The sequence below is a fragment of the Papio anubis genome, chromosome 2 (assembly GCF_008728515.1).
Source record: "Papio anubis isolate 15944 chromosome 2, Panubis1.0, whole genome shotgun sequence".
NCBI lineage: Eukaryota > Metazoa > Chordata > Mammalia > Primates > Cercopithecidae > Papio > Papio anubis.
In genome coordinates, this window is record NC_044977.1 from 150,855,575 (window position 1) to 150,864,640 (window position 9,066).

The 9,066-nt window shown below is 49.8% G+C and overlaps 1 protein-coding gene across 1 annotated transcript in view; it reads right to left on the reverse strand.

Annotated features, from left to right (window-relative positions):
* SPSB4 (splA/ryanodine receptor domain and SOCS box containing 4) overlaps positions 1-3,440 on the reverse strand; it is an 88,677-nt gene extending 85,237 nt beyond the window's left edge. Inside the window, exon 1 of the mRNA XM_003895026.4 lies at positions 2,792-3,440. The gene's annotated coding sequence lies outside the window, so the exon portion shown is untranslated. The remainder of the gene's footprint in view (positions 1-2,791) is intronic.
* Between the last annotated feature and the right edge of the window lie 5,626 nt (positions 3,441-9,066).

Below are 9,066 nucleotides of genomic sequence, written 5' to 3' on the forward strand. Positions count from 1 at the left end.
GATGGTCTCGATCTCCTGACCTTGAGATCCGCCCGCCTTGGCCTCCCAAAGTGCTGGGATTACAGGCATGAGCCACCAGGTGTATACGTTTTAAATGGAGTAAGTTCTGAACTCAATGTGTAAAGCAAAAATCACACGCAATCAGCACTGCTTAGGAAAGTTCTTCTCAAGTTCCACAAAGTTCATGATAACTGGTTTGAGGTATACCACTGTCTTTCCCAAAGGACACGCTACCCACAACTGTTTTTCCTATAGCCTCAAAACAAATCCCTATTTCTTGAACTGATCAGCAGCAAATAAATTAGTTGGCTTATGGAGGAGCCATGTTTGATTAAAAATGTGTTGCTGGATTTTAAATTTTTTATAGTTGATCTTTTCTTGCCACAGATGGTCATGTTCACATAAATCAAGAGTACGTACTATGTTCTTATATGGTACATATATAGGCAGAGACTTCTGGTGACCTCGGTCTAGGGCCTGGCACCCCCTGATTTTCATGCCCGAGACCCTTCACTCCTGTATCAACAGAGAAAAAACTTTTTGAGAGCATGGATGTGTGACAAAAGGTTGGGCAGCTCAGGGGAAATCAAGTAACTCCCGTATGGTGAGTTGTACTAGGTCTTTCCCCAAAGGGCAAGGAATTCTGCACTGGCCACTGCTGCTTGGCCACTTTCTGGGATAGAAATGAAGCTCTTCCAAGGAAAGGTCTATATAAATGATGAGGAAGTTTCAGTTGTATGAAAAACTAGGAGGAAAAATATTCTAGGCAAGGGGAACAGCAAGTGAATGAGCCTTGGGAGTGTTGGAGTAGAACCAAGAAGGCTAGGGGAGTGGGTTGGGGGGAGAGGAAAATGGTGATGAAGAGGTGGAGGAGGGCAGCACCAGACCTGAGGATCCCTGGGATCATCTAGATTTTACTCTGTGGCAGCCTTAAGGAGGTCTTGAGCTAGGGAGAAATGTGATCAACATTTTTTAAAGATGCTTCTGATAAATGGTTATGACTACTTGCTAATTTGATACATTAAAAACAAAATCTTTTAATTTTAACTTGCATTTTTCTTATTGAGATAACGCATCTTGTCATATGTTTCAGTATCATTTCTATTTTATTTTGCGTATATAAATTGTGTCTTTGCTCATTTGATCTTTCATTTGTTGACCTCAGTAATCTTTTACATATTTAAAGAGATGAGCCTGTTGTGATAGGAGTGGCATATGTCATATGTGACAGTTTGTCATATATCTTTTGACTGTTTCTGGTGATTTCTTTTCACTGCAGATTTTATTTTTATATCATTAAACGTATTTTTAAAATAAACGAGAAATACAAACTGGAGAGCTACTTGGGTAGAATGACCAGTAAGTTGAATTTTGTTTGTGGTTTGCCAGAGGTGGCTTAAATTCTTTTCATTACGATTTTTAAAGAATGTTTTAAAAATGGAATAAATTAGAGGGTATGTGTCTCAGAGGAATATGCCCTTGGGTAAAGGATGTTTATATCATGCTTTTACACATTTCACGTCTTCCAGACTTAAGCTCATCAAATTGCGGGGGTGGGGGGCGGGGCGGGGGCAGAAAGTGGGTGGGAGGATAGAGGGCTCAGAGTCTGAGAGAAATGAACTCTGATCTTCATCCCCCAACCCCCCAAGGAGGAGGGTGGGGCGCAGACCAGGAAACCAAGCTGGGGGAGGTTAGAGAACTTGCCCAAGGTCACACCACGAGCTGGTGGTGAAGACAGATTCGAACACAAGCCTGACTCCAGAACTGAGAGCTCTCCACCTTCTCGCGACAGCGGTACAGAAGTGCCCTCCTCTCCTTCCTATCGGCAGCAGCCTGCGCTTGGCCATGGGCCGGCGGGAGCAGCCACTCCCCCGGTTCTCCCGCCAGTCAGAGGTCGGGGGCTCGACGTCCCCTCCTGGCTTGGAGCCCCTGGCACTTACAGAGCGACCAGGGCGGACACATTTGCCGCGCTCAAGGCTCTGGCCCCCTACCTCCTTCCCAGAGCCCCGCGCCCAGGGTTTCCTGAGCTCCCAGCCCCCTCCCTTCCCGAGCATAGACAAGTTTGTCTTCAAGCAAGGCCAGGAACTGGTCCCCGAGTCGCTCTCGGGTCAGGGGACCAGCCTTACTGCCCCAGCGTTAGGAATAAACGGTAACAACAGCCACCGGTGCTTATTGCGTGACCCGTGCTTTACTTCTACCTCTCCGAATACCCCGGACGAACAGATCCCCAGGAATTATTGTCCCCATTACACGGACGAGGGAACTGCTGCAGCTCCGGAAAGTTGGATAACAAGCTTGGGCTCGCAAAGCTAATAATAATACTAGCTAACATATGATTGAGTGCTTCCTGTGTGCCCGGCACATGCCTACCTACGAGCACCATCCCATAGATCTTTCCAATACCCCTATAAAACATGCACAATTATTCCCATCCTACGGATGAGGAAACAGAGGTTTGTCGCCCTGTCCAAGGTCACCCAGCCAGTGAGTGACGGATCCTGGATCCAAACCCAAGCGGGTGAATCGGGTGGCAGTTTTTTGTGCGTTGTCCACTACGCAGAGAAGCAAAGGGCTTAGAGAACCCATGATACCAAGGGCCGGGCCCCAAACGCCCCAGGGCTGAGCGCAAATCAACCTTCTCGAACTGCCACAACCTGCAGAGAGGAATTCTCGCGGACTGGGACGCCAGGAGCGCCAGCTGTGTCGAGTGCTCACCCGCACAAAGTCCGTGCAGCCGGATCTAGGCTCCCGGCCCCCGCGCGCCCCTCACCAGGAGCTGGAGAGTACTCACCATAAACGAGAGGGCAAGCGCCTCTTCGGGAAGAATCCCCAGCGCTGGCAGGTCCTGGACTCCCGGGAGAGGAGTCTGCTGCCGCCGCCGCTGCCCACTCAGGGGCGCCCGAGCGACCCGCGAATGCCCGCTCTCTCCCCACGGCCAGGGGCGCGTCCTCACGGCTGATGCCCGGCAGCAGCGCCCCCTCTGCGCTGCAGGATGGCCTGGAGTTAGGAGCGTTCTTCGCGAAGTTGGAGCTCAGGCGCTGGGGGTCGGGCCTGGAGTGGGGAAGCGCCTTACTGAGGCGATCCTGGGGGCGCTCCAAGGCCCGCGCTTTAGCCGCTTGGAAGCTTGGCGCCTGACCCGGAGGGCGACGAGTCCCGCGCTCAGGGCGCACGGGCCGCGCCTCGGCCGCCGGCCGCGGGCGCGCCGGGCGTCTTCCCCAGCGTCCTGAGCGCACGCAGCGGAAGCAGCAGCTGGGGCCCGGGCCCGGGATGTGGTGTGTTCATCGCCTTCCCCTGGGGCTGGGCGCCTTTGTGCGCGGGGCGCGCCGGCAGCCACGGCCAGCTCTGGATGCTGCAGCCGCCGCCGCCTCCCCCTCCTCCTCCGCCGCCGCCCGCTCCCCGCCTTCCCGGCCGGCCCGGAGGCTGCAGCTGAAAGCCGATCTGGCTGAGCTCATCCCTGAAGGCCACTAATCCAATAGCCGCGGAAGGCGCGGTCGCCGGGAACGCCCCTTCCCCCACCATCCCGCGCCCCAGCCGTCCCAGCCCGGGCCGCTGCCGGCGCCGCCACCTTCTCGAGGCCACCAGCTGGCGGGAGAGGGAAGTGGAGCCCGCGCCCGCGCCCCTGTTCCGAGGCGGCGGCGCGGTCGCCATTCACTCACCCGCCCGCTCGCGCGCTCACTCTCTAGCTCTCGCACTCATTCATGCGCGCGGGTCCTCCCGGATTCATTCAAGCGCGCCTGGAGCGCCAGGGTGGGTGCCCCTGACGGGGAGTAGACACCCAGTCGCTAGGCAGCTTTGGTGCCTTTACTCAACGCACGTGGGAAATAGCAGCCGGGAGGAAAAGAGGGTGGTTTAATATCCACCTTCCTCGGACACACACATGTCCACACTTTATTTTTGAGATCAGGCTCCAACTCATCTCTTAAAGTCCAATTTCATACCGCACCTGCTCAAGGAGCGTTCCCCGCCCACTCGAGGCGCAGAAAGTCGGTCTCTTTGCTCTACCAGCGCTGATGGTGGGCTGCGTCTTTGGGAGCCTGAACTGAGCGTTGAGGAAAAGGGCGTGGCCAAAACAGAAGCCGCCAGGGAGCTTCTGGTATCTGCGCTTCCTTGGGGAAATTGAAAGTTCTTGTCCTGGTGGCTCTCGTCTGCCTCCCAGAATTGACTTCAGGTCCATTACGCAGTCATTTGCTGACCCAATCCCTCTCTGTGCCAGGTAAGAGGCAAAGAGTAGATGCAGAGTGCCCATTTCATCAAGGACACGGAAAACAAGTAAAGACAATCCAACTCTGTGAAGGAAACGTTTTGAGAGAGGTTCTGGGGCGAATTTGTCAGACTGGAAAAGGCAACTGGGAATGTTTCCTAGTAAATGTGTCTACATGAATTAGCTCCTGGAGGCAGGGGTACAACATGGTCACCTGGAGAGCTACCTATCACAGCACAGAGCCTGTGCTATGAGCAGAGGGAGTATGCTGGAGCTGTAGGGATGGATGGTGTCTAGGGTCTTGGGTGGGGACTGTATCAAGAGCTTGATCTTCCCCATCACTTGGGGAGGCCTTTAACCAGGGTAGTGATGTTGTCAGATTTGCATTCCAGAAAGACCTCTTAGCAGCCAAGTGGATGGATGGATGGAGGAAACCAGGTTGGCAGCTATTGTAATAGTCTAAGCATAAGATGATGCTTTATGAACTAAGATAACCATGATGAGGTGACAAAAGTATGTATTGACATGTATGTATTGTACTTATTCTAACGTTTCATCATTGTTTGCATGTCTGCCCCTCCTAAAACTGTGAGCCCCCCCTGGAGGGCAAGTATAGGTACCTCACACATCTCTGGATGGCCTGCACCAGCACAGGATAGATGCTGAGGACAGTGAATGTCATTTGAACTGCCCTAAGTGACAGTGCTAATCTACATCCACACTTGGTGTCTTTCCTTCCTACCTCCTATTGACAAGCTCCTGGAGCACCTCTGCTGTGAGCTACTGTGGGGGTTATGGATGTGGCTGGGGAGCAAGAAAAGAAAATTTGTGGAAAGAAGCTCAGAAGCAAAGGAAAGTTTAAAGAAGATGTTCATGCTGATGGTTTCTCTACCAATCTGGTTAACAGGCTGGGTGTGTGTGTGCAGGATGCCTGTTGCTTTCACAGTTTGCTGGGAAGCATCACAGTAGCTTCAAGGACAAGGGAGGGAGGGAGCAGTGGCCATAATTTGAGAAAACAACTCCCCTCTCCCTTAGGGGCTCCAGTTAGGTTCACCACACTGGCCTTTCCCAATGAGATGATGCCCCAGGCACAAAAGAGTGGTCCAAAACAGGGCCCTCTTGTGTCCCTGTAGACCCCCAAATCCTCCAGCCTCTGGATAACAAGGGAAACAACTTGCTATTTGGGGAGAAGCCAGGATAGCCTGGTTACTAAAATTCTTTAGATTGCGATCAGCAGCTTCTACATGGCCCCCAGTGATCCCTGACTCCTGGTATGTACTCCCTTGTGTAAACCCTTTCCCTTAAAGTGTGGGCTGGACTTACTGATTTGCTTCTCACTAACAAGATACAGCAGAGGTAATGGGATGTTCCTTCCAATATTAGGTTATAAGAAGACTGTGGCTTCTGTTTTGAGCATGCACTCTTGCTCTCTTTTGGGATCACCCCCCTGGAGAACCCAGCTGCCATATCCTGCAGCAGCACTGTGGAGAGAGGCCCTATGGTGAGTGACTGAGACCTGCCGATAACCACACGAGTGAACTTGGGAGCAGATCTCTGCCCCCCCAGCTGAGCCTTCATAGGAAACTACAGCCCTGTGTGATGCCTTGACTGCAACTTCACGGGAGATCGTGAATCACCGAAACCAACTACCTGTGCTCAGATTTCTGATGCATGGAAACTGTTAGATAATAAATGTTTGTTGTTTTCATCAGTTAAATGTTGGAGCAATTGGTTATTCAGCAGTAGATAACTAATACAAGATATTCTTAACTGTCCAAGAGTGAGTCTAAAACTACACCTGTGAAAAACTAGCCACAGTATTGCTCTAAAGAATGTGCAGTATTGCATCGGCATAGTCAGACAGCTCTGGGCTTAAATCTCAGTTCCAAGCCTTTGGGTCCTAGCTTTCTCATTTGTAAACAGGAACAGAAGAATGTCTCCAGAGTACAATTGTGGGTTGTAGCTTGTCGTGTAGTAGGTGCACAATAAATCTTTTTCCTTCTACTTCTCAGGAGTAGAACAAGCTCTGTAGCATTCGTGGGATTCTTGGACTAAGGTGGAGTAATGCCCGGGGCAGAAGGTGCAGTAGGGAGCTGCTGGAGTCAGGAGTCCAGAACCCCTTGGATAAAGCAAAGCTGTGACCCTCACTCCTCCTGCCTTTCTCCCACAAGACATGGTATACAGTCTACTTCCCAGTTTTTAGCTATTGAAATCTTGGACTCCTTCTCTGTCTTGCAAAAGTACTTACCTTGGTTTTATAGAAGTTGGAGGAAAAACTTTCAGTTCTGAGAAATTTTGGAGCTTGAAGCTTGCTCCAAGGAGGTCTGTGGCAACATAGAACTGTGTTGTGTGAGGTCTGAATGTCCTCTGCCCACCCCTCAGGAGCAATCGTGTTTGAGCCCAGTCTGCCATGCGGCATTGCCCATCAGGTGCTCAGCTCTCAAATTCTGTTCCTCTCTACAACCCAAACATCACCATCTCTTTCCCCAGCAGCGAAAGCAGCCCCCTCACCTCTACTCTACTGCTGGGCTCTCTTCATAAAGGAAAAACCACCCTTGCCACTCCCTTCAGAGGTACCCCATGGCCCACAGGATAATAGTCACGCTTTTTCATGGAATCTGGCTCCCTGCCTACTCATCTAGTTTCACCTCCTCTCGTTTGCACTCTGGGCCAGGCCACACTGGGGCCCCCTTCATGCTCTTTCTTCCTGCCACAGGCCATTGTACATGCTTACCTTTCTTTCTGGTACAGACTTTCCAGGTAACTCTAATTCATACTTTGTCTCTGTGCCTATATACATGTCATCTCCTCCAGGAAGCCTTCCTAACACCGCAGGCACAGCACGGTGCCCTCCTATGTGCATCTCAAGACTGTGCTTGCCTCTCTCACAACCCCAAGTCCCACTGTTGTGGCCTCCTTTCTTGTCCCTCACCCCAAGATATGAGCTCTTCAAGGGCAAGGCTGTCTTTTTCATTTTTATACCTGTTACACCCCCAACCACATTTTCTTCTTGCTAATTTGTCAAAGCAGAAAGCTCCACAGTCTTCCCAAATAGCCCAGGCTGGGTTAAGGGCCCCTTCTGTAAGCCCTACCACACCTTGTTGCTTTACATTTGTCATAGCACCTTGAAAACCTTTGAGGAATTGTCAGACTCTCGCATTGCATGGTGACTCTTTGGGGCAGGATTGTGTCTGATTCATCCCAGTGTTCCTAGTTCTCAGCCTGGCACAGTGTATACAGTCAACAGACAGTAGATGTTTGTGGAATAATTAAAGGTAAAGGAGAAGAAAAGAAAGACAGGCAGGTGGGGAGGAAGGGAGGGAGGAAAAAAGGAAGGAAGGCTAACTGCCTAGTTCTGTCTTCTCTCTCTCTAGTTCTGTCTTCCATTTAAGGTATTGAATGATCAGAATTGAATTAATCATAGTCCTTGATCATGACACATTGTCAACATTAGCCCAAGTATGGCACTTATTAATTTATGTATTTATTCATAACATAATGAACACACATGAACCCACTATTGAACCCAAGACCTAGAACATTTCCAACACCTACATCTTCCTGTGTGCTCCTTTCCTAGCCCATCTCTTCTGCCTCCGCTTCACACAAAAACACTATCCTGCGCTTTAGGAGGCCAAGGTGGGAGGATCACGAGGTCAGGAGATGGAGACCATCCTGGCTAACACAGTGAAACCCCATCTCTACTGAAAATACAAAAAATTAGCTGGGCGTGGTGGTGGGCACCTGTAGTCCCAGCTACTCGGGAGGCTGAGGCAGGAGAATGGCATGAACTGCAGGGGGCGGAGCATGCAGTGAGCCGAGATTGCACCACTGCACTCCAGCCTGGGCAACAGAGGGAGACTCCATCTCAAAAAAACCAGAAAAACAAAAAACACTATCATCATTATTATTATTATTATTATTTTATGGAGTCCTGCTCTGTCGCCCAGGCTGGAGTGCAGTGGCACCATCTCAGCTCACTGCAACCTCCACCTCCCAGGTTCAAGCAATTATCTGCCTCAGCCTCCCGGATAGCTGGGATTACAGGTACACGCCACCATGCCCGGCTAATTTTTTGTATTTTTAGTAGAGATGGGGTTTCACCATTTTGGCCAGGCTGGTCTTGAACTCCTGACCTCTTGATCCACCCACCTCAGCCTCCCAAAGTGTTGGGATTACAGGCATGAGCCACCACGCCTGGCCACTATCCTGATTTTTATGATTTATCATTTCCTTGGATTTAAAAATACATGTAACATGAATTTATTTAGCTTTACTTGATTTTTGAACTTTATTAAAAGATATTGTATTATATATCATTTTCTAGGAATTGCCATTTGGACTTAACAAGATTCATCCATGTTGATACACGTAACAGTATCTCATTCATTTTCATGGCTCTATAATAGTTCATTGAGTGAACATACACAATTAATTTTTCCATTTTCCTTCCATAGGTGTTCAGATTGATTTTATTTTGGAGCTACTATAAACCGTGCTGCTATTAACATTTCTGAACAGGTTCCCTGGTGCATCTGTGCTACTGTTTTCTTGGGTCTATTCGTAGGAGTGGAATCATTGTGTCTTGTTGTCCTCTTCATCATTGTCTAGCATGGGTCAGCCTATTCAAATGAAGGGCTAAAAACTTTTTCAATCTAGCCACAAAACAGGGAGGGTTGTATGTACCAAAAGTAATTTGCGTCATTCACAGGAGACAAAAATGTTTGCACAAGGGATACCCAGCTCCATTTCCTTGGAATTATTTGCATGCAAGTAAGTTATTTGCATACTGACAGAGCTTCCGATTCCAGGCCATTCCATTCCCTGCCCCATTTCCCTTTACTTCTTAGATAATTAGACCTACT